The sequence below is a fragment of the Macaca nemestrina genome, chromosome 6 (assembly GCF_043159975.1).
Source record: "Macaca nemestrina isolate mMacNem1 chromosome 6, mMacNem.hap1, whole genome shotgun sequence".
Classification (NCBI taxonomy): Eukaryota; Metazoa; Chordata; class Mammalia; order Primates; family Cercopithecidae; genus Macaca; species Macaca nemestrina.
The window spans coordinates 19632183-19659953 of record NC_092130.1 but is presented as its reverse complement, the minus strand read 5'-3'; the positions used below and the strand labels follow the sequence as shown (position 1 = coordinate 19659953).

At 40.5% G+C, this 27771-nt stretch overlaps 1 long non-coding RNA gene across 1 annotated transcript in view; it reads right to left on the bottom strand.

The window, feature by feature from the left end:
• LOC139363710 (uncharacterized) overlaps positions 1-27771 on the bottom strand; it is a 130471-nt gene that overhangs the window by 27947 nt on the left and 74753 nt on the right. The gene's annotated exons all lie outside the window — the stretch shown is intronic.

Here is a 27771-nt window from a genome sequence, read left to right as displayed (position 1 = left end):
CTGTTCTGCATATATCATCATTATCATCATTCAAATAATCACTATCTTCAGAAATATTTATGGAGCACTTAGTAAGTGCCAGACTTTGGGCTACATGTTTTGTAAACAGTATTTCTATACGGAATCATTAGAAACCCTATGAGGAAGAAATACAGCTATGGAAATTGAGGATCCAACAGGTCAAATAACTTGCTTGAGTTGTCACTCTCAGATCCATGATGAACTGATATGTAATTTTGAGCAACTGACAACCTCTCTGACTCTTAGTTTATTGCGGTAAATGATAGCTACTTCTCGCGCTGCTAGGGCTAGCTAGCATGGGACCATCTGTGCTAATGGATAGGAGAGTATCTTGAAATATGTGAGGTGAAAATCTTTGTCTCATGGTTAGTAAATGGCAGATCGAAGCCTGTGCACGGTGTGGACCTGGCACTATATTGTACGCTGATGATGTCCCCCGTAACGCTGTTACTCACATCCTTCACTGCTGGTTGTCTGCACAGAAGACACAGGACTCCAAAATAAACACTTAAATTTTTGCCATTTGCAAACAAACAAACAACAAACAAAAAGGCTAGCAAGTCCTCTGAACCCTTCTTCAGTACCAGGGCTTTTATCCTTATGCTGGGCACATAGGCAGCAAGGAGTACACTCTGGTTGGTGATAAAGAGGCAATAGGTATTTTTGGCTATACCTAAGATTCACCTCCTCTTCCATGCAGTCTTCACTTTTCACTTGCTGAGCAAATAGGCATTATCAAAGAAACACATTCTTTTCTTTCCTGTCATTCTGAACTCAAATGTAGCCACTTCAAATGATGGCAGTGACTATTTCCAGAAAAGGAAAGCTGAGTAGGGCAGGGGAGACCCTATGTAGGTGCCCAAGGAAAGAAAATAAGGGAAGAGTGATTTAGGGAATCTGCGGGGAGGGTTTGGGGATTTTTTTTGGGGGGGACTTCCTAGTTTCTGGTTCTGGCGGAGTTCTAAGATCATCTTGGCTGGTGATCTTAGAGTGATTGAAAGGCATGATGAAATAAGTTTTAATTGCTTTTGGAAATTATTTATTTCAACCAAAGTTCCTAAGGCAATCCCTTGACTACATGAAGTCATTACCTCCAGATACTTTCAGCTGAAATAGGAGGAAAGGGAATGAAGTGATAATTAAAAATCATTGTAATTGCAAAGATGATAGAGGTAATAGTGTGTATTTAATGCTTACTATATGCATAGTACTTTACTAAACACTTTATACAGAGTATTTTATTAAATTTCACCACAACCCTATGGGACTGGCACTATTGCTGCCCCATTTTGTAAACAATAAAACTGAAGCAGAGAGTTTCAGGAACTTGCCCACAATCCTGAAACTAGTTCATGAATAGATGAGTCAGGATTCAAATGTAGGCTGTGGTCTGATTATGCAGTTTCAACTCTTAACCCATATGCTTACATAGGATGTATGTCTTAAGCCCTTCGGAAATTAAGCAGGAATTATTGGAGCAAGTTGATGGGAAAAAGACAATTTAAAAATATAAAGTAAAAAATAAATCATGCCCCTTGAGAAGAGAAAACCTGTCTGAGTGAGCTATGCTGTCTTAGCCAAGACACTGGACATTTATTTTTCTTCCAGTTTTGTAACTGTGGGAAGAAAAATCTGATGAAAGAAGAAAGTTGGAGGCAACAGGAGATGGTTAGAGAGGTCAATCAGTGCAGGATTATCAGGCTTATTTTTTTTTTTTCTTAGCAACTGACTTGAGGTCAAGTAGCCAAGAGCAAGTCGAATGACAGCCAACTACTGTGATCTTGGTCTCAACCTATGAACCAGGGAGTCTAGACAAAGGGTATGTTTAGCAGTACAAAAATATATTGAGTTAAGCTTTTAATTTCCAAGTTATCTTTGACTATAAGGGATTATAAGACTTTAGCTAAATAGTACCTCTGAAATAATCTAATTCAAAATTCTCAGCTGGGATTTACTTTGCCCCCTTCACCCCAGGGGATATTTGGCAATGCCCAGAGACAGTTTTGATTGCTGAAAGTGGGGGAGGGAGACCACGCTAGTGGCCTGTAGTGGGCAGAAGCCAGGAATGCTTCTAATCATCCTATAATAAACAGCGCAAGCTCCCACAACAAAAAATTAACCAGTCCAAAATGTCAATAATACCAAGATTGAGAAATCTGTTCTAGTTCAACTCTGTAGAAGCTTGATATTTAAGTTCCAAGTTTTACTTAAACGTCATATTTTATTAGTGAAGTATTAAAAAACCAAAGCTCAAGAGAGGTTTAATTTATTATTTACACTGTCAGCCTCAGCCTCACCATACAAATTAAATACCTATGCTTGGTTCCAGACAAACCAGGTACCAGCAGTGCCTCTGCAAATCTGAGGTGAGCCATTACCAAATGCTCACAAGGTGCTGGAGACACTCTCTGGCCTGAGGCTCAGAGGCCCAGGATTGCGGTGTCCCCTGCATCTCCATACTTCCTTAAAGCAACCCTACTTCTGAATGCTGTCATTTCTCCTAGGCCGCAGGTCGGAACAACTCTCTCCCTTTCTTGGAGAAAACAGACAAGGCTGTTTCTATCTGGCTAGAACTGTGGCTCTCTGACTGAGTTCCCAGAGCCCAGGGTTCCCCGGAGTTGCCTCCTGGGTTGCTGAGAGGAAGATTGCAGGCGGCAGGCCCCAGATTCCCATCTCCCTCCATTAATGCAGCTTTACTTTTGTCTATACAAATACAAGAAAATTTGGGTCTGTTTGTTCCTAACCACAACTAACAACTGGACAGGTTTTCACCAGATTTGTAGAGTAACACTTGGAATATTCTCACTTATAATTTAGGCTTTGAGGCAGACATGAATATCTATTTGAAAGACCCTATGAAGCATTTCAATGACAGATTAGCTGAGACTGAAGTACAATGACAGGCCTTTGTAACTGTCAATTGAGACAGACAATTCACATGTGTTAAGTTTCCGTAGATAGTAAATGCAAACAACGATTTCAAAGTTGACTACAAATTACAGGCCATGAGACATGAATTCTGTTGTCAGCTCCCATTTGCAATCAGCTGTTTCTCATGTGGGCAACTCCTGTGGTGTACCAGGGTGAGGAGCTGAGCAGCAGGGCAGGGAAGATTGCAGGCCCTGGGGACAGCCTGCCTGACTCCCACACTGAGCTCTGTAGCCCTGAACAAATTACTCAATGTGGGGAAAAGAGAGAGAGAGACCAGACTGTTACCGTGTCTATGTAGAAAGAAGTAGACATAAGAGACTCCATTTTGTTCTGTACTAAGAAAAATTCTGTATCCCTAGCCCCAGCCCTGTGCTCACAGAGACATGTGCTGTGTTGACTCAAGGTTTAATGGATTTAGGGCTATGCAGGATGTGCTTTGTTAAACAAGTGCTTTAAGGCAGTATGCTTGTTAAAAGTCATCACCACTCTCTAATCTCAAGTACCCAGGGACACAATACACTGTAGAAGGCGCAGAGACCTCTGCCTAGGAAAGCCAGGTATTGTCCAAAGTTTCTCCCCATGTGATAGTCTGAGATATGGCCTCATGGGAAGGAAAAGACCTGACGGTTCCCCAGCCCAACACCCATAAAGGGTCTGTGAGGAGGAGGATTAGTGAAAGAGGAAGGCCTCTTTGCAGCTGAGATAAGACGAAGGCATCTGTCTCCTGCTCGTCCCTGAGCAATGGAATGTCTCCGTGTAAAACCCGATCGTATGTTCTATTTACTGAGATAGGAGAAAACCGCCTTAAGGCTGGAGGTGAGACATGCTGGCGGCAATACTGCTCTTTAAGGCACTGAGATGTTTATGTATGTGCACATCAAAGCACAGCACCTCTTCTTAACCTTGTTTATGACACAGAGACATTTGTTCACATGTTTTCCTACTGACCCTCTCCCCACTATTACCCTATGGTCCTGCCCCATCCCCCTCTCCGAGATGGTAGAGATAATGATCAATAAATACTGAGGGAACTCAGAGACTGGTGCCGGCGTGTGCGGGTCCTCCGTATGCTGAGCACCGGTCCCCTGGGCCCACTTTTCTTACTCTATACTTTGTCTCTGTGTCTCTTTGTTTTCTCAGTCTCTCATTCCACCTGATGAGAAACACCCTCAGGTGTGGAGGGGCTGGCTTCCTTCACTTAACATCACTCTGTTTCCTCAAAGGGTTGTTGTAAGGCTTAGATGAGTTACCACGGGTAAGGTCTCAGAGTAAGTAGTGGCTGGCCCAAGGCAAGGACTGGCTGCTGCTATTATTTCCATTATCATTATTATTATGCCTTAGCAAAACATGATGAACACCAGCTCATTCTATTTTATATGCTGGCATTCTATGTGAGATTTCATTTTTTTTAAAGGTTTTCTGCTAAAAATAAATATGAAAAACCACTGGGTAGCTTTATTTTCATATTGAGTTTTTAAGACTAAATGACATTCAGTATTAAAGCCAGATTCCTCTTATTTTAAGCCATGAATCAAATTTGACACGTGACTGAGGAAAACAAAAGCTCCACAATGCAATCTTAGGCCAACTGATGCAGTGTTCAGGAGGGACCTTCCTATCTCTTCTTTACCCTTCAGATTTGCAGAAATCTGTGCAATCCTCCAGGCATTTGCATTCATCCTCACTGTCCTTCATTAAAGTTTGTTAAGAATATCAGCCATTGCAGGTGAGTCAGCATTATGTGTCCTGTCTGGATCTCAGTAGCTTGATTGATAGAAAGGTCTTAGAAAAGCATCAGAAACACTTATAGAAGACTAGGCCATCAATAAACGTAGTGACCCTGGACTGCCTGGGTTTAGATGCTGGGCTTTGCCACATACAAGCTCTGTGGCCTTGGTGAGCTATGGAATATCTCAACTATGGCTCAGAGAGTAGATGTTACTCACCCAAGTTCACCCAGAAAACTGGCAAAGCTTGGACTGGAACCCACGGCTCATGACCAAAGGTTGTGAAATAGCTGCCCATGGGCTAGGCCCGGTTTGCAGATGGACTTAATTTACACATCACAGTATTTCGAAAAATACTTGATTTCATTGCCATAATTTAAATGAATTGGGAGATTTTACTTAAAACTCTAGAATCCAGCTTCTCTGTATCCTTGTTAATGAAACAAGGGTAATTATATCTACCTTCCAGTATTGGCATGAGGACTAATTGTGAATAATTCATGAAAGCTCTTAGGACAGTGCCTCACATGTAGAATATTCATTAGTGATTAGCCGATGTCGTCAGTAGCATTAAAGCCAGGATTCCAGGATTTCTGTCTCCCCTCTACTGCTGTCTTTCTTGCCCACTAGATACTATCTCTCTCACACCTCTGAGTACAGAAACCATGCTGTTAACCGTATGCTACACAGCCTCACTCACAGTGAAGCCCTGGTGGGGGTTATTCATGAAGAGAATTATTCAGTGTTAGGCTGGGGCAGGCACTTTCTAGTGGCTTTGAATTGATCCACTTACATAATACTCAGGACAACTGGCTGAGATCTCTTAATTTTCTCTTTTTTTTTGAGACTGAGTCTCGCTCTATTGCCCAGGCTGGAGTATAGTGGCACGATCTTGGCTTACTGCAATCTCTGTCTCCTGGGTTCAAGCGATTCTCATACCTCAGCCTCCCAGGTAGCTGGGATTACAGGCATCTGCCACCACGTCCAGCTACTTTTTGTATTTTTAATAGAGACTGGGTTTCACCATTTTGGCCAGGCTGGTCTCGAACTACTGACCTTAAATGATCCACCCGCCTCAGCATCCCAAAGTGCTGGGATTACAGATATGAGCCACTGTGCCTGGTCTTTCGATTTTCCAATGTGTAAGTTTTGTTGCTCAAACTAATATGTAAGCACCTCCAGTGTGGGCCTGGCATCCTATACCTCTGAATATTCACTACCATTTATTACCATACCCTATTGGATGATTAAGACCATCTCATTCCTCAATAGGAAATTGTGGCCCAGAGATGGGAGGTAAATTGCCCGAAGTCACACAGCAAGTGGCAAGACTGGGATTTGAACCAATGGTTTTATAGTGGTGGTGGCAAATTGACTGCCCACGGCTCTGCCTTATTTGCAGATGGTCTTAGTTTGTTGTGCACCATATTTGGGGGAAAAATAGCTGCCTAGGTTTTAAACAAACCGAGACATTTCACATAGAAATCTGGATTCTTGGTTTCTCATTTGATCTGGCATCCCTGAGCCTCAGTCCTACAAAGTGACAACGGCTGGGGCCAAGTAGCTTTTGCACTTATCCAGGGCATGTACTCCAGTTCATTGTCGTCCCAGTGATTCCAGGCTAAACGACAGTCACCATTTTCTTATTCTAGAACCTGTTATGTTACCTGGCTGGCCTCTGCAGGCATTTCAGTTTATGATCCTGGATTCCTAACTAGTACTTTTTCAAGCTTCCCAGGGCCTTCTACAGTGCTGTACTGAATTGACCAGACAGCAGTCCTCTAAACAGCCTGGCATGGGTTGAATCCTGTCCCACCAAAAAAACATGTTGAAGTCCTAATCCTCAAGATTTATGAATGTGACCTTATTCAGAAACAGGGACTTTGCAGATGTAGTCAAATTAAAATGATGTCTTACTGGATTAGGTAGACTCTAATCTAAAATAACATGTCCTTATTAGAAGACACAGACACAGCAGAAAGGTGGCCAGAGGAAGACAGAGACGTTGGAGCGAGGCTGCCACAAGCCAAGGAACACCTGGGGCTACCAGAAGCTGGAAGAAGCAAGGAAGGATCCCCATGTAGAGGCTTCAGAGGGGCCATGGTCCTGCCAACACCTTGATTTCAGATTTCTAGCCTCCAAAACTATAAGAGTACATTTCTGCTGGTTTAAGCCATCTGGTTTGTGGTCCTTTGTTATAGAAGCCCTAGGAAGCTAATCCACAGCCCTATCATAGCTCTCTTTCATTTCTTGTTCTCCTAGCTTGCTTTTATCTTTGTCCTCCCTTTGCTTTCTCTTCTAATTCATCTTCTGGCACATTTCTGTCATCCTCCTCCCTGTTTGCCTCAAGGTTCACCATAGACCTTTAGCCTGACTGATGGCTCCCAGGATGAAGAGGTATCTGGGTCCAGCTGAGCAGTCAGCCAAAAAAAAAAAAAAAAAAAAAAAAAAAGAAAAAGAAAAAAAAAGGAGGGGGCGGGGGGCAGAGGGGTTTCGCTATTTGCAGGTGTTGATGTGGCTTACAGCTGGGTGGCACAGTTGCCAGGCTTCCAGAAACAGCTGCAGGAATCTGAAACATGCAGTGTAGATTACTGCAGTACCGCTTTTGGAAGCTGCGAGAACAATAAGCTTGCCCAGGACTTCGTGTGATTTGGCCCAGACACCTCCTCTCCCTCCCCAGCATCTTGAAACTGACTTTAACAGGCTTCTTAACATTCAGCACAGCCCTTGCTGGTGAAGCTTAGACAGGCGGTACGCTCCCTACAAAGCAGGGTGCTGACAGCTTTTTTCTTTTCCCTTCCTCATTGCTTAATCTATCCACTTCCTGATACTAATGGATTTTTAAATGAGCCCAGGACAATTGATAGCATTTCCCAATTAAAACCAAATACCCTTCATCCACCCTTCACACAACCACTGGGTACAAGGGAGTGCTGGGGAGCACAGGCCCAGCTAGGTATTTCTCTCTCGTTCTCCTGCCTCCTACCCTCTCTGCCTACAGAGAGGGCTGCCCACTCTCAGTAGACCTGGCTCCTGCAGGGGTGCGTCAAGGTGCAGGAGTAACTTCCAGGTGCCAGCTGAAGTGATGCTGACTGAGATTTCTGAGTAGTCACAGGGCTAGAGTCACAGGCAGGATTTTTTTCCAATCCTCTCTGATGTTAATTGGTTTCATAACTACTAGTTTAGATGCTTCCTTCAGGACTGAGGGAAATTATTATGCAGCCATAGTAATTCATGCAAGTTTGAGGGAGGGTGGGCTAAGGATCTGGGGAGAGCATAACCTCTTATTTATTATTATTATAAATTATTAGGAATAAAATAATGTAGCTACTGCTTGAGTGCCTACTCTGTGCTAGGCCCTGCACTTGGCCCGTTGCATAAATGATCTCTAATCTTTATAGTAATGTTTGGGAGGAATGATCTCTGTTGTACAGATGAGGAAATAGACACCCTCAAAAGTTAAATGATTTGTCTAACACCACACACCTAGTAAATGTCAGAGGTTCATCGAGGTAGCCTGAATCCAAATCCATGTTCTTTCTGTGACTCCAAAAGTGAGTTATTAGCATTATTTGAGAGAACATAAAGTACTATATTTGGGAACTGTGCTCAAAGTTATACCTTAGACAGTTGACACACAGTGAGGGTACAGGGAGAGATTCATTCATTGTCTCATTCATGTGGCAGAAGAAATGCCTGGGAGTGGCAGCTCTGTTACACAAAAGGGATTTTATCTTCTCAGAACTTGTTACCCTCCTACAGATGGTTCAAGGTTACTCCGAGCCAATGCCTCCCAGAGAGAGCTGACATGCATTGTCAGGGCCACAGGAAGGAGGAGCTGGGGAGTTTATGCCTGTTCTTTCCACAGTCCAGCTGCCCTCCTCATACTATGATAGGAAGCCCAACACCTAGTCCAGTTTCCACCCTTCCTTCTCAGGCCTTGTCTTATTTATCCCTCATTGCCACCTGGTGGGGTGGGGCTCACGATTGTCACTATCATCCCCCCTCCAATACATAGAAGGAAACTGAGAATTTAAGCAACTTGCTTAAGATGAACACGTCACCTAGTTGTGGTGCTGGGTCTCATACCTGGCATTTAAAATGGCAGAAACCAAGATCTCTTGTGACTGCATGTAAAAATGAGTTCAGCCTTTGAAGAAAAGCCGTGGACCACTAGAAGAAGATGATGAGTTTAACACTGGACTTGCTGGAAGAAAGAACGCGGGTAAGTAAGCATGTGGGTGGATCACAGGAGGGATCCTCTAGCCAGCTAGTCAGCCACCACCAGGAACTACTCATATAGGCCACACCCTGTCCTCATGGCACTCTACCATGTGCCGCCTTTAGCATTCTTGCTGTAAATTTCTCTGAGCCTGAATGAGAGTGTTGAACTCCACAACAGCTAAGTTTCTGGTGAATTACCAACAACGAAATTAAATTTCCTCCTTCTTTTATGGCTGCGGCTCACCTCCAATCTTTCATGGGCAGATAGCAGTAATGAAAGGTGTAGAAGGTATGCAGGTCTTAATTAAAGACAGAGAATTTAAAAAAAAAATGTTCTGAATTGTTTTGTTATGGTTGCTCTTATGTACCCCTTATTGGGGTCTACATGAAATTTCATTCTATAATAGAGTCACCCATGCCATGTCCTAAGCTAAAAATGTCAGCTTCTCATAGTATTCCATGACATCTGTTTCAGACTCTGGACATACCCATGCACAAAGCTCACACAAAAGCTTGACAAGTGCTATTCTAAAAGCTTAACCTGGCCCGACCAACCTGGCCCAACCTGGCTTCTTTGTAATCAAGCAAATAGCCCTAACCCGCTCCTCCATCACTGACTCCTGTTTAGTGAGAGGCACTGCCGTTCACTCAGTCATCCAGCAACATGGACTTCATTTTTCACTTCTCTCTTTCACCCATAATAACTATTGTTAGTTCTAAGTCATAAAATTTCCAGAACCCATGCACATTGCTTAATCCCCACTGCTGCCATTCTTGCTTATCCATGACCCACACCCTTCACTTCAGAATGTCCCCTCATTCCCTCCACCATCACCGTTTGGCTCCAGAACCATCCTCCACTCTGCTGCAGGTATGATGTTTTCTCAAACTTGCTTCACATACTTTAATGACTCCTTATTACAGTCCAGATAAATTGCAGCCCCTTAAACATGACTTATTATAAGTGATGTCATAATTCAGAACCTGCTAACTTCTCCAGCCATGCTCATTGTTTGCCCTAAGCCCTCTCAAGCTCCACTCCAGCCAGAAGGAACTTCCTGAAGTCTTCCAAGCCGAGGTGTCTCACTCCTCAGGGCCTCTGCATGGTTCACTGTCTCAACCAGAAATTCGACCAGATATGCTCCAGGACTTTTTCACCTGCTCTCCCCTATACTTTCGTTAGATTCTAGGATAGACATTTCCTATGAGGAATCTGCCTTCCACCCATCCTCCCAAACACCAGTGTCAGCGCCCCCTGCCTCTGCCTGCAGTGTGCCCTATGCAGACGCCCTGGCAGCTCCTGCTCATGCGATCATAGCCTGTTTACCTGCCTCTCTCTTCCAGACGGAGGGCTCTGAGAGACCACAGCATGGGCATTATTAAGCACAGCCCCAGACCCGAAGTGGACACTCAATACATATTTATTGCTTTCCTTTCCTCCTCTCTTTTATTGGCACTGACCACATCAACCACAGTCCCTTCCCCTCAAATATGTCCCCAGCATCCCCAGGCTCATTGCTCCCTCTTTTTCTCTCTCTCATGTGCTCCTTTTCACTCCTAAAAAGGTATTTCAGATTCATGCCATGAAATATCACTTCAAAATATTTGACAAAATACAGAGCAGCTTAATGTTGTTTTTCCCTCAAGTCTTCCACTGTGACAGGATGAACTAATCAGGTAGTGGATCTGAGTTGCCATGGTAACTGATAGCGGGCTAGTCCTTTCACTTTCTCTGTTGGGGGAAAGCATATCTCTCCCCATAACTAGCAAGAGATGAGGATTTATCCTCTGCAAAATACCTAATCACCCAAAGGACTGGTTCTCAGTTACCTAGTGCTTTCACACTCTTCTAGAGACTCTTGGCTGCTGGTCAGAATGGTCCATCAGAACTGATGTGTGTCACTGGGGCCATTTCCTTGTCCACTCTGGAACTTCATGAAAGCTTGACAGGAGGAATTCTAAAATGTTTGACACAAAGGGTCTGGAGAAAAGAAATGTGTGCGTGCACAGTGTACTTAAGGCATGTACATCATGCACATGGATGTGTGTGTGTTTGTGGTAGGGGGCAGGAGAAAGAAAAAGTGTATTTCACGTTTTTGTCTTGGCTGAACTAGGTCATTAAATCTAATAACTAAGCAGCTCTCTGAACACGAAGTTCTAACTGTAAGGATCAGAAGAAGATTCTCTAAGGCCCAGGATGAGCGTACATCCCCCTAATTGGTTATATGTGTAGGAGTTAAAGACGGCTGCTCATAGGCGTTTTTGACTCTAAGTAGGGCAACCACAATTCCAATTCTTAAAGAAAAAAGGATCTTCACATAAAAAGGCATTTGTGCATGCAAGAAAATAAAGATAAACCAGAGCCAATTCAAAATCCAGGGGGCAAGTCCTCCTTCCTTTTTTTTCCCCCCACAGGAAAAAGAAAAACTATATGATTTCTTCCATTTGTCGAACCTTTTGATTTTCCTTTGTAGTTTCTCATTAGGGTCATCAATGCTATGAGGTGAGCATGGTGGGTTACCCTAAAGTCCAGAGAGGCTAACTGACCTGCAAAAGTTACAGAAGCAGCTTGTGACAGGTTTAATGAGGATCCAGGTCTGCAAGTTTGTAATCCAATGACTATTCCACTTAGCATACAAGGACTCCCTCTCAGGGATTTGCCTTTCAGGGTCCTTTCAAACTCTCCTTATTTTCTCCGAGTTTGCCTTATTATCTGACTTTGAATAGAATTCTAGGGACAGACACCATTGTATCTTTTTGAATTAAAGAGTCTTCAAAATTTCGGTCTTTTTTTCTTAATCATTAAATGGATAGGGAAATAGATCGTTGGGTAGAAAGAAGGATTTTTTTTTAAGTACTGAAAAATTTAGGATTTTTCACTTTGGAAAGTAGACAGCTTAAATTCAACATGATGAGCTGTATCAAAGCACAAACCAGTGAAGTCAAGGCCGGGGGGATGTGGGCTTTTCATGAGATATGCAAATACAACAATCCAGAGGCTTCAGCGAAGAAAGTAACTTTAGGGAAGAAGTTTTTAAAGTGTTAGTCAAAGAACATTGGGGTTTCTAAGAAATACTTCGGGGACAGCTGTAGGGATCACAGAGTGTGTGGGGTTTGGTTGGGCAGCCAAATTTACTAGCTTCATTTTTTAACCTACACCCATCAGTCCCTCTTACTTTATGCTTTAGGAATTACATTTGCATGCCAAATTTTGTGTGAGTAAACGTAAGTTTGAAAATCAGACATTTAGAAAAATAAAAATACTGCTTTATGTAACAGCCAATTAAATTACTGAACCCATTAGATTTAGGAGTGTGCCAGGGGATGGTTAAGACAGAATCATTGATTCAAAAAGTTTGGACCATTTTCTGAAGGAAAAGTCAAAGGATGGCTGCCAGAGGGTGAAGCCTTGCTTATCTAACTTTATAGTGAGGAAACGTTGTTCCCCCTTCTAAGATACATACCATGGGTTGAACTCAGTATGATAAGTCTAAATCCCTAGCCTCGATGTTGCCATCTGTGTAGGTGGCCCTCTGCTCATTTTGAATACTTTTTCTAGAAACACCCTTGCTGTTTACACGGAAAATTGCATGCTTGCTCCTGAGCTGGCAGGAGTGTTAAAGAAGTAGCAAGTACTCAGAATCAATTAGCTTTGATTTACAAAGCAGCATCACCAATATACATAATTAAAATCTCACGTTAGTTATTATTCTATTTGCTTTGCTGAACAACACACATGTACAATGTATCATTCCTACTGTGATCTGAAGAACATTTGGGGTTCCTTGGAAATACTTAAGGGGCTGCAGGAGGGAGAAGTTGTTTAAAACAAGAGATGGTTTTAAATGAACAATGCTTTCTATTTTTCCAACACCTATTATGTGGCAGACATCATAACAAATAACTGCAACAATCATAACGATGGTAGCTAACATTTATCAAGTCCGCATCTTTTTCCTGGTGCTGCTGTAAATGTTTTACATGTATTAACTAATTTACCCATATACTAACCTTAGAAGCTGAATGCTGTTATTATCCTTATTTTGTAGATAAGAAAACTGAGGCACAGAGTGTTATAAAATCAGTGATGAGGTCAAGACTGAAACGTGGACTGTCTAACTTCTGATCCCATGATTTGAACCACTTTAGTATGACTTCTTATTGTCCAAGGTTCTTTAAAGAAAATATCCTATTAAACCCTTACAACAATTATCCTACATTACAAAAGAGAAAACTGAGTTTCACAAAAGAAACTTGCCCAAGGTCATATAGCTGGAAACTATACAAATGGGCTTTGAGTCCAGATTTGAGTGCAAAGTTTGTGGTAATTTCTACTATAGCAGGCAGCCTCTCAGATATAATAAAAATTATACCATTTTCTTCTATTTAATATATGGAGACATAGAGAAAGCTGATGTTAAAATAATAAAAATCTGTCAAGAAACATCATTGTCATCTTCCCAAACATTGTCCATATAACTTCTTAACTCTCAAACCCATGCTTAACCTATACTCAAGAAGAGACTTTGTGGGAAATAAATCTGTCTTGGTGAATTGTGGTCTTTATGTGGCTCAGGATTTCACTGTAGGTCAAGAAAGAGACACTGAAAAGTCAAAACAAATAAGCTTTTAGGACACGTAATCGGGGTATAAATAAAGATGTGAAATGAGACTCAAGGATGAGGTATGGCAAGGGTCTGTGGAAATGAAAGATGTGCTCAGACACTGTCATTTGGCAGACTGGGACTCAGATGACCTCCAAGCTATGCCTTTGACTCTAAAATGATTGGTGTAACTCAATCCATACTTAATGATGAAGATTACCCAAGACAAGGCCACCAATGTCACCAATGTGCAATATCTAAGCAATTATTGCCTTTTTAGTTCTTTGTGGATAGGCAGGCTAATCACTGAATGCCTATACCAGTAGAACCCTCCTAGTGATGACAGGGCTTTGGAGGTCTCGGGCGCTGGCACTAAAAGAAGGCACTCATGAGGCCACTGTGGTTAGCCCTACAGGATAGAAACAGATGCCACAGCCCCTCAAATGGGAAAAGGGAGCCAAAGATCACCGACATGTTGCCTTTTATTTATTTCCTTTCATTTTTCTACAGTTTTATTGAGGTATATTTAAGGTATAATACACTCCACATACAGTCATGCTTCACCCAGAAAAGGGAATACATTCTGAGAAATGCTGTAATAGTCCATTTTCACACTGCTATATCTGTATTAGTCTGTTTTCACGCTGCTATAAAGAACTACCTGAGACTGGGTAATTTATGAAGCAAAGAGGTTTAATTGACTCATAGTTCTTCAGGCTTAACAGGAAGCCTGACTGGGAAGCCTTAGGAAACTTACAATCATGGCAGAAGGCGAAGGGGAAGCAAGCACCTTCTTTACATGGTGGTAGAAAAGAAAGCGAAGGGAGAAGGGCCACACACTTTTAAATGATCAGATTTCCTGAGAACTCACTCATTTTCACAAGAACAGTGAGGGAAATATCCGCCCCATGATCCAATCACCTTCTACCAGGCCCCTCAAATTTGGCATGAGATTTGGGCGGGACACAAATCCAAACAATATTAACATCATTAGACAATTTCATTGTTACGTGAATATCGCAGAGTGCATTTACACAAATTTAGATAGTATAGCCTATTACACACCTAGGCTATATTGTATAATATAAATATGTAAAATATATAAATATGTAAAAATATGATATTATCCTTTTATGGAACCACTGTCATATATGTGGTCTGTCATTTACCAAAATGTCATTAGGAGGTGCATGACTGCATCTAAAGTGAACAATCTGATGAATTTTGATATATGTATACATTCATGAAATTATCATTGCAATCAAGATAATGAACATATCCATCAACCCAGAAGTTTCTATTTTCCCATTTATAAGTCCCCACAACTCCCCACCCCTGTTATCCTAGCAATCACTGGTTAATTTCTGTTCTATAAATTATTTGCATTATGTACTTTTTTTTTTTTTTTTGGTGTAGGGAAGGTCTACCTTTTTTGACTCTAATTATTTTGAGTTTGATTCATATTGTTGCATGTGTCAGTAAATCTTTCCTTCTTATTGTACAGATACACCACAAATTGTTTACTTATTGATATTGGGTTTTTATCATTTTTCGCTATATAAATAAAGCTACTCTGAATGTTCATCTATAGGTCTTTGTGAGGATATATTTTTCTTTTCTCTTGGATAAATAGGAGGGCAATGACTTGGTTGAAGAGTAGTTATATGTTTAACTTTTTAAGAAGTGGCCAGATTGTTTACAAAGTGATTTCACCATTTTGCATTCCCAGCAGTGGTGTATGCACATTCCAGTGGTTCCACATCCTTGTCAGTACTTGATACAATGTTTTTAATTTTTAGTCATTCTGGTGGGTTGTAGTGATATTTCACTGTGGTTCTAATTTGCATTTCCTTATAGACTAACAATGTTGCTCTTTTCATGTGTTTATTTGCCATCTGAATTTTTTTTGATGTGTCTGTTCAAATCTCTTTTTAAAATTTTTAATGTTTGTGGATACACAGTAGGTGTACATATTTATGGGGTACCTACCATGTTTTGATACAGGCATGTACCGCGTAATAATCACATCATTCTTCCCTATTTTTTAAACGGGTTGTCTTGTTAAGTTACAAGAGTTCTTTACATATTTTAGATATAGGTCTTTTGTTAAATACATGTCATGCAAATATTTTTTCCTACTATATAGCTTGCTTTATTTTTGTAAGTGCTTTTTAAATTGCAAAGTTTTTGATTTTATGAATTCAAATTATTGATTTTTTTAAAACAGTTCACGCTTTGTTGTTGTTTTAAAGGAATCTTCACCGAGCTCAAGGTCCCCAACATTTTTTTCTTTCTTAAAATACATTTTGTAATTTTAGATCTTGCATTCAGGTTCATGGTCCATTTTGATTTAATTTTTGTTTATGGTATGAAATAGCGTTCAAGAGTAATCTTTTTACACATGATTATTCAATTGTTTTAGCATTATTTGTCAAAAAGATTATCCTTTTCCTATTGAACTGCTGTGGTACTTTTGTCAAAATCATTTGTATGGGTTCACTTCTGGACTCTTCTGTTCTATTGATCTATATGCACAGACTTTTATTTGACATGAAAGTAGTTATGCTTTCCTTTGAGGGCCTTGACTATGGGAATTTTTTTTATTGGCTTTAAAAGTTGGTAATACCAAATCAAATGACAGTGGAGAAGACAACTCATACATGGGTAGGGAAAATGTTGAGTTAATGTTCACTGGAGTATAAACTTTGTGAGAATAGAGACATTATCTGTATTATTCGCTTTCATTCCCAATGAATAGATTGAAAGATTAGACATGATATAGTTGGAAGGTAATTGAAATTGGAGCTAAGTAATCTCAGATCTGGGGCTGGCTTTGTTTTTCACTAGTATTTGACCGTGGATAGTTCAGTTAGTCTTCTGAGCCTTTTTTTTAAAATGGAATTTTAAACAGGTAGGCATAGGAAGACTGGAGAGTCAGTGTGGTATGGATGGGGGGATATATACGGTGGAGGTATTAGATGTATCATTATTGTTTTCTTGAGACATCTAAGGGCGAATGCAGAATGTAATCCAATTTGCCCTGTGTGGCTGCAGAACAGGATTTCCCAATCTTAGAATTATTGGCATTTTAGGCTGGATAAGTCTTTGTTGCAGGGAACTGTCCTGTGCATTGTAGGGTGCTTAGCAGCATTCTGGCCTCTACTTGAGAGATGCCAGTAGCACCCTGACTCCCAAGTGTGGCAACCAAAAATGTCTCCAGACATTGTCAAATATCTACTGGGGGTAAAATCACCCTGGTTGAGAACCACCATTATGGAAGATACAAATAGTAGTCAGTGTAGTAGGCTATAAAGAGTCAACATTTTTAATAGCAGGGGGAAATTAATCATGATCAGAATTACCAATAGTAGAATTAAGCTATCTAGGGTGGGAGTGGGGGTGAAAGTGAATTTTCTATTTTTATAAACCAACAGTAGCCAGTGTGACTATCCATCACAGTGGGTATTTAAACACTGGGTAGATAGCTGAAGGAGGTGAAACTTGACCTTTCTGAGCTCGTGTTGTTGTTTATTTAATCCATAACTTGAGTATAACAATGCGAACACTACAGGTTCCTGTGAAGATGAAATGAGGTAACATACATAAAGCCCTCTGAACAGCATGTAGCACATACTACATATTTGATATATGGCAGATATTATTGTTATTATAGAGGCATAAACATGCACTTCAGAAATATATCTCTGTATCACAAGGCTTTCATCTCTGTTCACTGTCCTCTTGGTTCCTTTACAGGAGAAGATGCTTATCTGACTGATCAAAACATTGACATGGAGGCAACTAGGGGTCAAGATCATTGTACCCTGAAAACTCCAGCCTCTTTCTCGTACTCTGTCTTCCTGTCTTGGTGATAAACAAATGTAGGCAGGCCAGGCCACCTGGGGAGACTGCTAGCCTCTCTCTTTTCTGATTCCATGCCCACAGGTGGGTGAGTAGACTTGGGTCCCTTTTGGGGCCTGGTCATTCCTCCTTTCCTACAGGGTCATGTTTTGGAACACGGGAGTCAAGATTTAGATGGAGAGTAGAGAAAGAGAGAGAGGGCAGGTAAGAAGAGGAATTTAGGTCTCAGTAAACCTTGTGAGTTAATCCAACCTTTTTATCAGAGCTCTGAAGCATTTTCACAGCTATCAATAATGTAACACCTTCCATCCTCATTCACTGTCTGCCGTGGTACATGATTTTCCTGGGAAATCCACAAAGCAGTAGGATAATTAGCAGAGCTGGATTTGGGCTTTTTAGGGTCTCAGACTCCATAGCTTCAAAATAATATTCAACTCAGAAACACAATCCATAATGAATTATTATATGATCATTAGAGCTTTTTTGAGTCATAAAAAATTATGAGTTAAGAATCTGGAAAAGAGGTTAGATTTGTCTTTCTGGGCCCTTTCAAACTCTAATCCTTTTCTCTGAATTTGCCTTATTGTCTGACTTGAATCCAATTCTAGGCACAGACACCATTAAATATTTTGTATGCTTCATAAGAAAAGTCCTGGCTGATATCTGTCCGGTAGATCTATCTAGATTATAATTTTTTCAAAGCCTCCTCTGGAATGACAATTAACATTTTGAATAACAACTTAGTCCTTAGTTTGTATTACGAAGGAAACACAGGTAAATACAATAACTTATTCCAAGGCTTTAACCCAGATAATCAGAGAACAGCTTTGTCACCCATAAGTGATGTGTCTATAATTAGCATTCACTAAATGCACAAAAGAAAATAAACGAGCAAGTTTTTTTTTCCTTTTTTTTTTAAAAGATTGTTATTTCTCCATGTGTTTTACTGAACTCAGTAAGGCATGGGTGAATAGCTGAGGCCTTTCTAAATCTGGTCTTTCCACATATCAGAGCTTAATGTTTTATAGACACCTACAGCAATAGGCTGTGTAGGAGCTGTCAATATGTCTACACCCAAAGGAATATCCATAGGTCTGCTTTTTTCTGTGCTCCCTCCAAGTGTGCCTTTTCGCCTTCCTCATGCAAACTTTTCATTCCTTACATTCCAACCTCACCAAAGGCTAATTATTTTCTTTTCAGAAACATCTTCCTCCAGAGAGAAAATCCGAATTTTGCACCTATTTTCTTAAATTCTATTTCCTGTTTCAATATAGTAACTCATCCTTCATTTCCACTCTGGCTGTGCTCCAGAATTTACTTGTCAATAGGCATGCTGGAGTCATTCAAAGACTTCTAGCACTTCCACCACAGCCATTACTGAAGAGGCAACGTGTAAGCCATGCTCACAGGGTCTTGGGCCCTATCTTTCACATTTCACAAATATTCTTAGAACTGTATCTTTAAGCAATGGAGGAAAGTACCAAGAGTTTTAGAATATGGCTCCCCAAGTCTGAACATCAAGAGAGGGATCAAATTTCATCCTATTCCAGGCAAATTAGGCTGTCTGAGCACCTTGCTACCCTCAGAATATAAGCCAACACCTTTACTTATTAACTGCTAACAGGCACTTTACAAACACTTGTAATAGCAGGCTTGTAGCTCAGTAAAAGGAGGTGTGACTGGATTTTAAATTGTGTGCCTGCATTTTGAAATAAGCGATAACCAAGCAGGCTAGAATTCTTTTTTCCCTAAGACCTTGCTTCCTGTATCCTCCGCATACACAATACTCATGAACAAAAGGCACTGTGATTGCTCCTAATGTCCCAGTCGGCAAAACAAGAAATTTCTGCTTTCTAAACCAAGGTTCCCCATTCTTTTGGATTATATGCTAGAGTAAAATTTTCTAAGACATTTTGGCAGCTGAACTAGGATTGCCAAATTTTTTTCTTTTCCAATTAAGGTCATCAAAAGAAAAACAAAATAAAAAACAAAACCAATCAACGACTTTCACCCTCAACCTGGTTTTGTTAAAAATGTTAGAAAGCCTGCTTGCCAGCTGCTTGGATACAAACTTGGTGGGACACAACTGGAGTGAGCCTGGCCTTGCTGGCTGCCTGGGGAGCTGGGTGAGGCCTGTCACTGCTGGCTTTCCCCCACTTCCCTGGACACCTGTATGATGCAGTGGAGGCAGCCATCATTTCCTTGTGAACATAACCTACATTGGCCTGAGAACCACACCCTTATCCCCCACAGTGGCTGCATCAGGCCCCGCCCAAGGTGAGTCTGAGCTCAGTCCCATCTAACCCTGCCCCCACCTGATGGTTTTTCTCTACCTGCCCTGGTAGTCAAAGACAAAAGACATAATCTCTTGGCACCTCTATGGGTCTGCCCATCACCTCAGAAACCCAGGTACTCATCCTGGTCAGTGTAGGGCAAGATTATATCCCCCTTCTATTACTAAAGCTGGTGCACTCTTAAAAGTACTTTCAGAGTACTCAATGGACAGCAATTCAGAACAGAACCACCCTGCTCCAAAGAAGGAGAAAACAGCAGCTAATTCCACTGTCTGCAACACCATGGCTAACCAGAGGTCCTGAGTCTGTCCAAGTGACAACTTCACTGCTAGCATAACCAGCATTCAAGAAAACCAGTGCACTAAAGAAAACTACAACCAAGGACTCTCACAGCATCCACTTCACCCCCCTGCCACCTCCACCAGAGCAGGTGCTGGTACCCATGGCTGGAAGACCTGAAGATGGATCACATCACAGGACTTTTTGCAGATATTCCCCAGCACCAGCCCACATTCGCCAGCCCCAGGGCCCAGTAGCCTTGCTGGGTGGCTAGACTCAGAAGGGCAATAACAATCACTGCAGTCTGGCTCTTAGGAAGCCCCATCCCTAGAGAAATGGGGAGAGCATCACGTCAAGGGATTGCCCCGTGGGACAAAAGAATCTGAACAACAGCTCTTGAGTTTCAGATCTTTCCACTGAAATGGTCTACCCAAATGAGAAGGGACCAGAAAAATAATTCTGTTAATATGACAAAACGAGTTTCCATAACTCTCCTAAAAGATCACACTAGCTCTCCAGCAATGAATCCAAACCAAGAAGAAATCTCTAAATTGCCAGATAAAGAATTCGGAAGGATGATTATTAAGCTACTCAAGGAGGTATCAGAGAAAGGTGAAGTCCAACTTTAAAAAATTAAAAAATGCAAGGTATGGATGGAAAAGTCTCCAGAGAAATAGGTATCATAAAGACAATCACAGCTTCTGGAAATAAAAGATACACCTAGAGAAATGCAAAATACACTGAAAAGTTTAACAATAGAATCAAACAAGTAGAAGAAAGAACTTCAGAGCTTAAAGACAAGGCTTTTGAATTAACCTAATCCAACAAAGACAAAGAAAAAAGAATTTAAAAAATGAACAAAGCTTCCAAGAAATTTAGGATTATGTTAAACTACCAAATGTAAGAATAATTTGTTTTCCTGAGGAAGAAAAGAAATCTAAACATTTGAAAAACTTATTTGAGGAAATAATTGAGGAAAACATATTGCTGGAGATCTAGACTGTTTGGGTGAAGGAAAAAGGACAAGATGGAGGAAGGTGAACAAGAAGGCACAATCCATGTTGCTTCCGGGTTCTTCCTTACCAACATTCCCGCGCGCGGGAAAATGCAGCCCGCCCCGGGAAGATGCAGATCAACCGAGCATGTGTCAGGTGATGTCAATCTGAAGAGATTGAAACTTACCCGGCCACGCCTACGGAGACGCCCCTATCATGCCCTTATCCCGCCCACTGCCCTCCCCCTTCCAGTACCAATGCATAAAAGTCTGCCACTGGCAGGAGCCAGTGTGACTTCTTCGGCCCCCGCATTTGTGGACCGGAGAACATCACCCGAGAGCGCCGGTGCGACTTCCCTGGCCCCCCACACCTGAGGACCAGAGAACCTCGTCCGAGAGTGTATGCATATTTGCAATAAAAGACTGCCACTTTCTTATGTACTTTGGCCTCATGTTTAATTACTTAGCTCTCCTAAATTAAATTGAAACAAAACAGTTCAGAGATGAAGAGAGTGAGACAGAGATAGAGAGAGACAGAGAGAGAGAGAGACAGAGATGAGGAGAGACAGAGATGAAGAGAGACAGAGAGAGAGAGATGAAGAGATACAGAGATGAAGAGAGACAGAGTGAGACAGAGATTCCTTTTTGCTACTCTACGCCAAACTCTTCATGGTGTAATTGCACATAAGCTCCCAGCAGGACCCAGACGGCCCCTGTTGGAGGCTACTTTTGGTGTAACCAAACTCTATCTAAAACTCTTAACCATACCTCCATCACCCAGTCCCTTTGCGTTCCGGTATCTTTAGTGCCTAGCTTAACCCTATATAGGGAAGGAGAATTGTCTGAACTAGCTTCCCAGCTCAGCTCCAGCAATAACATCCAAAAGCGGGCTGTTTTTCTTCCCTTAATTATCGGGGTTTCCCTAGCTTCAACAATTTAATACCCCCTTAACCCCCGGACCACCGGTATGGCTACTGCCTGTAGTACAGCAGATGCTTCCATTCCTAATGCCCATACTAATCCTCTGTCTTATGTTATGTCTTGCTCCCATTCTAATAAAATTTCTCCGAGCCAAGGTCCAAGAGATCACCAGAGTCACCTTCAACCAAATGTTCCTGCATCCCTACACCCAACTGCCAACCTCAGACCCTAACTACGCCCCTTAACAGCAGGAAGCAGCCAGACAGACCACGGCGCCCTAAATTCTTATAATCAATAAGAGGTTGGACTGTTTGGGTGAAGGAAAAAGGACAAGATGGAGGAAGGTGAACAAGAAGGCACAATCCATGTTGCTTCCGGGTTCTTCCTCACCAACATTCCCGCGCGCGGGAAAATGCAGCCCGCCCCGGGAAGATGCAGATCAACCAAGCATGCGCCAGGTGATGTCAATCTGAAGAGATTGAAACTTACCCGGCCACGCCTACGGAGATGCCCCTATCACGCCCTTATCCCACCCACTGCCCTCCCCCTTCCAGTACCAATGCATAAAAGTCTGCCACTGGCAGGAGCCAGTGTGACTTCTTCGGCCCCCACATTTGTGGACCGGAGAACATCACCCGAGAGCGCCGGTGCGACTTCCCTGGCCCCCCACACCTGAGGACCAGAGAACCTCGTCCGAGAGTGTATGCATATTTGCAATAAAAGACTGCCACTTTCTTATGTACTTTTGGCCTCATGTTTAATTACTTAGCTCTCCTAAATTAAATTAAATTGAAACAAAACATAGACATTCAAATACAAGAAGCCCAATGAACACTTGGGGAATTCATCACAGAGATCATTACCTAGGCACATAGTCATCAGGTTATCTAAAATCAAGATGAAGGAAAGAATCTTAAGAGCTGTGAGACAAAAGCATTAGGTAACCTATAAAGAAGAACTTATCAGATTAACGGATTTCTCAGCAGAAACCCTACAAGCCAGAAGGGATTGGGGTCCTGTTGTTAGCCTCCTTAAACAAATAATTATCAGCCAAGAATTTTGTATCCAGCAAAACTAAGTTTTACAAATGAAGGAGAGATAACACCTTTTTCAAATAAACAAATGCTGAGATAATTTGCCACTACCAAGCCAGCACTACAAGGAATGCCAAAAGGAGTTCTAAAACTTGAAAGAAAACCTCAAAATATACCAAAATAGAACCTCCTTAATGCATAAGTCTCACAGGATTAATAAAACAAAAACGCAATTAAAAAAAAAAAAAACCCACAAAGTATTCAGGCAACAACTAGCATAATGAACAGAACAGTATCTCACATCTCAATACTAATGTTGAATGTAAATGGCCTAAGTGCTCCACTTAAAAGATACAGAATGGCAGAATGGATAAAAATTCAACAAGTATCTGCTATCTTCAAGAGACTCATCTGACACATGAGGACTCACATAAACTTAAGGTAAAGGGATGGAAATTGACCATGCAAATGGACACCAAAAGCAAGCAGGAATAGCTATTCTTATATCAGATAAAACAGACATCAAAGCAACAAAGTTAAAAAGGCAAAGAGGGACATTATATAATGATAAAAGGATTAGTCAAACAGGAAAATATCACAAACCTAAATATATATGCACCTAACACTGGAGTGCCCAAATTTATAAAACAACTACTACTAGACCTAAGAAATGAGATAAGACAGCAACATAATAATAGTGGGGGACTTCAACACTCCACTGACAGCACTAGACATGTCATCAAGACAGAAAGTCAACAAAGAAATGGTGGACTTAAACTATACCCGAGAACAAATGGACTCAATAGATATTTAAGAACATTCTACCCAGCAACTGCAGAATATACATTCTATTCATCAGCACATGGAACATTCTCCAAGATAGACCATATGATAGGCCACAAAACAAGTCTCAATCAATGTAAGCAACTCGAAATAATATCAAGTACTCTCTCAGACCACAGTGAAATAAAATTTAAAATTAACTCCAAGATGAACCTTCAAAACTATACAAATACATGGAAATTAAAAATCTGCTCCTGAATGATCCTTGGGTCAACAATGAAACCAAGATGGAAATTAAAAAATTATTTAAACTGAACAATAATACTGACAAAACCTTTCAAAACCTCTTGGATACAGCAAAAGCAGTGCTAAAAGGAAAGTTCATAATATTAAATGCCTACATCAAAAAGTCTGAAAGAGCATAAATAGATAATCTAGGGTTACACCTCAGGGAACCAGAGAAACAAGAACAAACCAAACACAAACACATCAGAATAGAAATAACAAAGATCAGAGCAGAACTAAATGAAATTGAAACAAAAAATATGCAAAAGGTAAATGACACAAAAAGCTGGTTCTTTCAAAAGATAAACAAAATCAATAGACCATTAGGGAGATTAACCAAAAAAAGAGGAGAGAATATGCAAATAAGCTCAGTTAGAAACAACATGGGGGCCATTACAATTGATACCACAGAAATACAAAAGATCATTCAAGGCTGCTATGAACACCTTTATGCGCATAAACTAGAAAACCTAGAGGAGATGGATAAATTCCTGGAAATATACAACTCTCTTAAACCAGGAAGAAATAGAAACTCTGAACAGATGAATAACAAGTAGCATGATTGAAACAGTAATTAAAAAATTGCCAAGAAAATAAAGTCCAGGACCAGACAAATTCACAGCTGAATTCTATCAGACATTCAAAGAAGAATTGGTATCAGTCCTACTGAAATTATCCCAAAAGACAGAGAAATAGGGAATTATCTCCAAATCATTCTATGAAGCCAGTATTACCCTAATCCCAAAACTAGGAAAGGATATAACAACAACAAAAAACTACAGACAAATATCCCTGATGAACATAGATGCAAAAATCCTCAACAAAATACTTGCTAACTGAATTCAACAGCATATCAAAAAGATAATACACTATCATCAAGTGGGTTGCATACCAGGGATGCAGGGCTGGTTTAACTATACGCAAGTCAATAAATGTGATATACCACATAAACAGAAGTAAAAATAAAAATCACATGTTCATCTTGATGCAGAAAAAAGCATCTGACAAAATCCAGCATCTCTTTATGATTAAAACCCTCAGCAAAATCAGCATAGAAGGGACATACCTTAAGGTAATAAAAACTATCTATGACAAACCCACAGCCAACATTACGCTAAATGGAAAAAAGTTGAAAGCATTCTCCCTAAGAACTGGAACAAGACAAGAATGCCCACTTTCACCATTTCTATTTAGCATAGTGCTGGAAGTCCTAGTCAGAGCAATCAGACAAGAGAAAGAGATAAGGGACATCCACATTGATAAAGAGGAAGTCAAACTGTTGCTGTTTGCTGATAAAATCATATACCTAGGAAACCCTAAAGACTCATCGAAAAAGTTCCTACGTCTGATACATAAATTCAGTAAAGTTTTAGGATACAAAATTAATGTACAAAAATCAGTAGCCCTGCTATATACCAACAGTGACTGACCTGAGAATCAAATCAAGAACTCAATCCCTTTTATGATAGCTGCAAAAAAATAAAAAATCAAGTAAAAATACTTAGGAATGTATCTAATCAAAGAGGTGAAAGATCTCTACAAGGAAAACTACAAAACACTGCTGAAAGAAATCATAGATGACACAAACAAATGTAAAAACATCCCATGCTCATGAATGAGTAGAATCAATATTGTGAAAATGACCCTACTGCCAAAAGCAATCTACAGATTCAATGCAATTTTCATAAAAATGTCACCATTATTCCTCACAGAACTAGAAAAAACATTTCTGAAATTCATATGGAACAAAAAAAGGGCTCGCATAGTCAAAGCAAGTGTAAGAAAAAAGAACAAATCTGGAGGCATCACATTAATCAACTTCAATCTATATTACAACGATATAGTTACCAAAACAGTATGGTACTGGTATAAAAACAGGCACATTCACCAATGGAACAGAATAGAGAACCCAGAAATAATGCCAAATACTTATAGTCAACTGATCTTTGACAGAGCAAACACAAACATAAAGTTGGGGAAAGAACACCCTATTCAACAAATGGTGCTGGGATAATTAGCAAGCCACATATAGAAGAATGAAACTGGATCCTCATCTCTCACCTTATACAAAAATCAACTCAAGTTGGATCAAATACTTAAATCTAAGACTTGAAACCATAAAAATTCTAGAAGATAATATCAGAAAAACTCTTCTAGGCATGACCAAGAATCTAAAAGTAAATGCAACAAACACGAAGATAAATAGATGGAACTTAAACTAAAAAGCTTCTGCTCAGCAAAGGAAATAATCAGTAAGCAGACAACCCACAGAATGGGAGAAAATATTCACAAACTATGCATCTGACAAAAAACTAATATCCAGAATCTGCAAGAAACCCGAACAAATCAGCAAGAAAAAAACAAATAATCCCATCAAGAAGTGGACTAAGGGCCTGAATATAAAATTTTCAAGAGAAGATATACAAATGGCCAAGAAATACATGCAAAAATGCTCAAGATCACTAATTATTAGGAAAATGCAAATCAAAACCACGATGTGATACCTCCTTATTCTGGAAAGAATAGCCATAATTAAAAAATTTAAAAAAAAATAGATGTTGGTGTGGATGTGGTGAAAAAGGAACACTTTTACACTGTTGGTGAGAATGTAAACTAGTATAACCACTGTGGAAAACAGTATGGAGATTTCTTAAAGAACTAAAAGTAGAACTACCATTTGATTCAGCAATCCCACTACTGGGTATGTGCCCAGAGGAAAAGAAAAGTCATATTATGAAAAAGACACTTGCGCACCCATGTTTATAGCAGCACAATTTGCAATTGCAAAAATACAGAACCAGCCTAAATGTCCACCAACCAATGAGTGGATAAAGAAAATACACACATGGGCGCGCGCGCGCGCGCGCGCACACACACACACACACACACACACACACACACACCATGAATACTATGAATACTACTCAGCCATAAAAAGGAATGAAGCAATGGCATTCACAGCAACCTGAATGAGGTTGGAGAACATTATTCTAAGTAAAGTAACTCAGTAATGGAAAATCAAATGTTGTATGTGGGAACTAAACTATGAGGATGCAAAGGCATAAAAATGATACATTGCACTCAGAGGACCTGGGATGAAGGCTGGTGAGGGAGATGAGGGATAAAGACTAGACATACACCGCTTGGGTGATGGGTGCACCAAAATATCAGAAATCACCACTAAAGAACTTAAACATTTAACCAGACAGCACCTGTTTCCCCAAAACGATTGAATAATTTTAAAAAGTTAGGAAGGACATGATCTTAGAATAAACAATCATCCCTAAAATTAAAAAAATTAGCTTTAGAAAAAAGTATTACATTTTCTTTATTTTTCTCATTTTGCTACGGATGACTGTGGGCACAATGGTGCTATTTCACACATACACCTTCACCCGGATCATGGTCAAGGCAGCCGCAGTTTAACACCTGCTCCTACTCAGTCTTTGGGGGATTTTTCAAGCTTGGTGGAGAAGTTCCAGGCTCCCAGGATCATCTAGGTTAGGGATGTCCAATCTTTTGGCTTCCCTGGGCCACAATGGAAAAAAAAAGAATTGTCTTGGGCCACACATAAAATACATTAACAGTAACAGATAGCTGATGAACTTAAAAAAATGCAAAAAAATCTCATAGTGTTTTCAGAAAGTTAATACATTTTTTGTTGTTCTGCATTCTAAGCTGTCCTGGGTCACGGGTTGGACAAGCTTGATATAGGTCAATATTCTCTTCTTTGAATTGGTATTTTCCTTGTGTCTCTTGAGCAATCAGAGGAAGTTGCACTTTGGGCAACCTGGGAAAAGCAGCTCTCTTGGA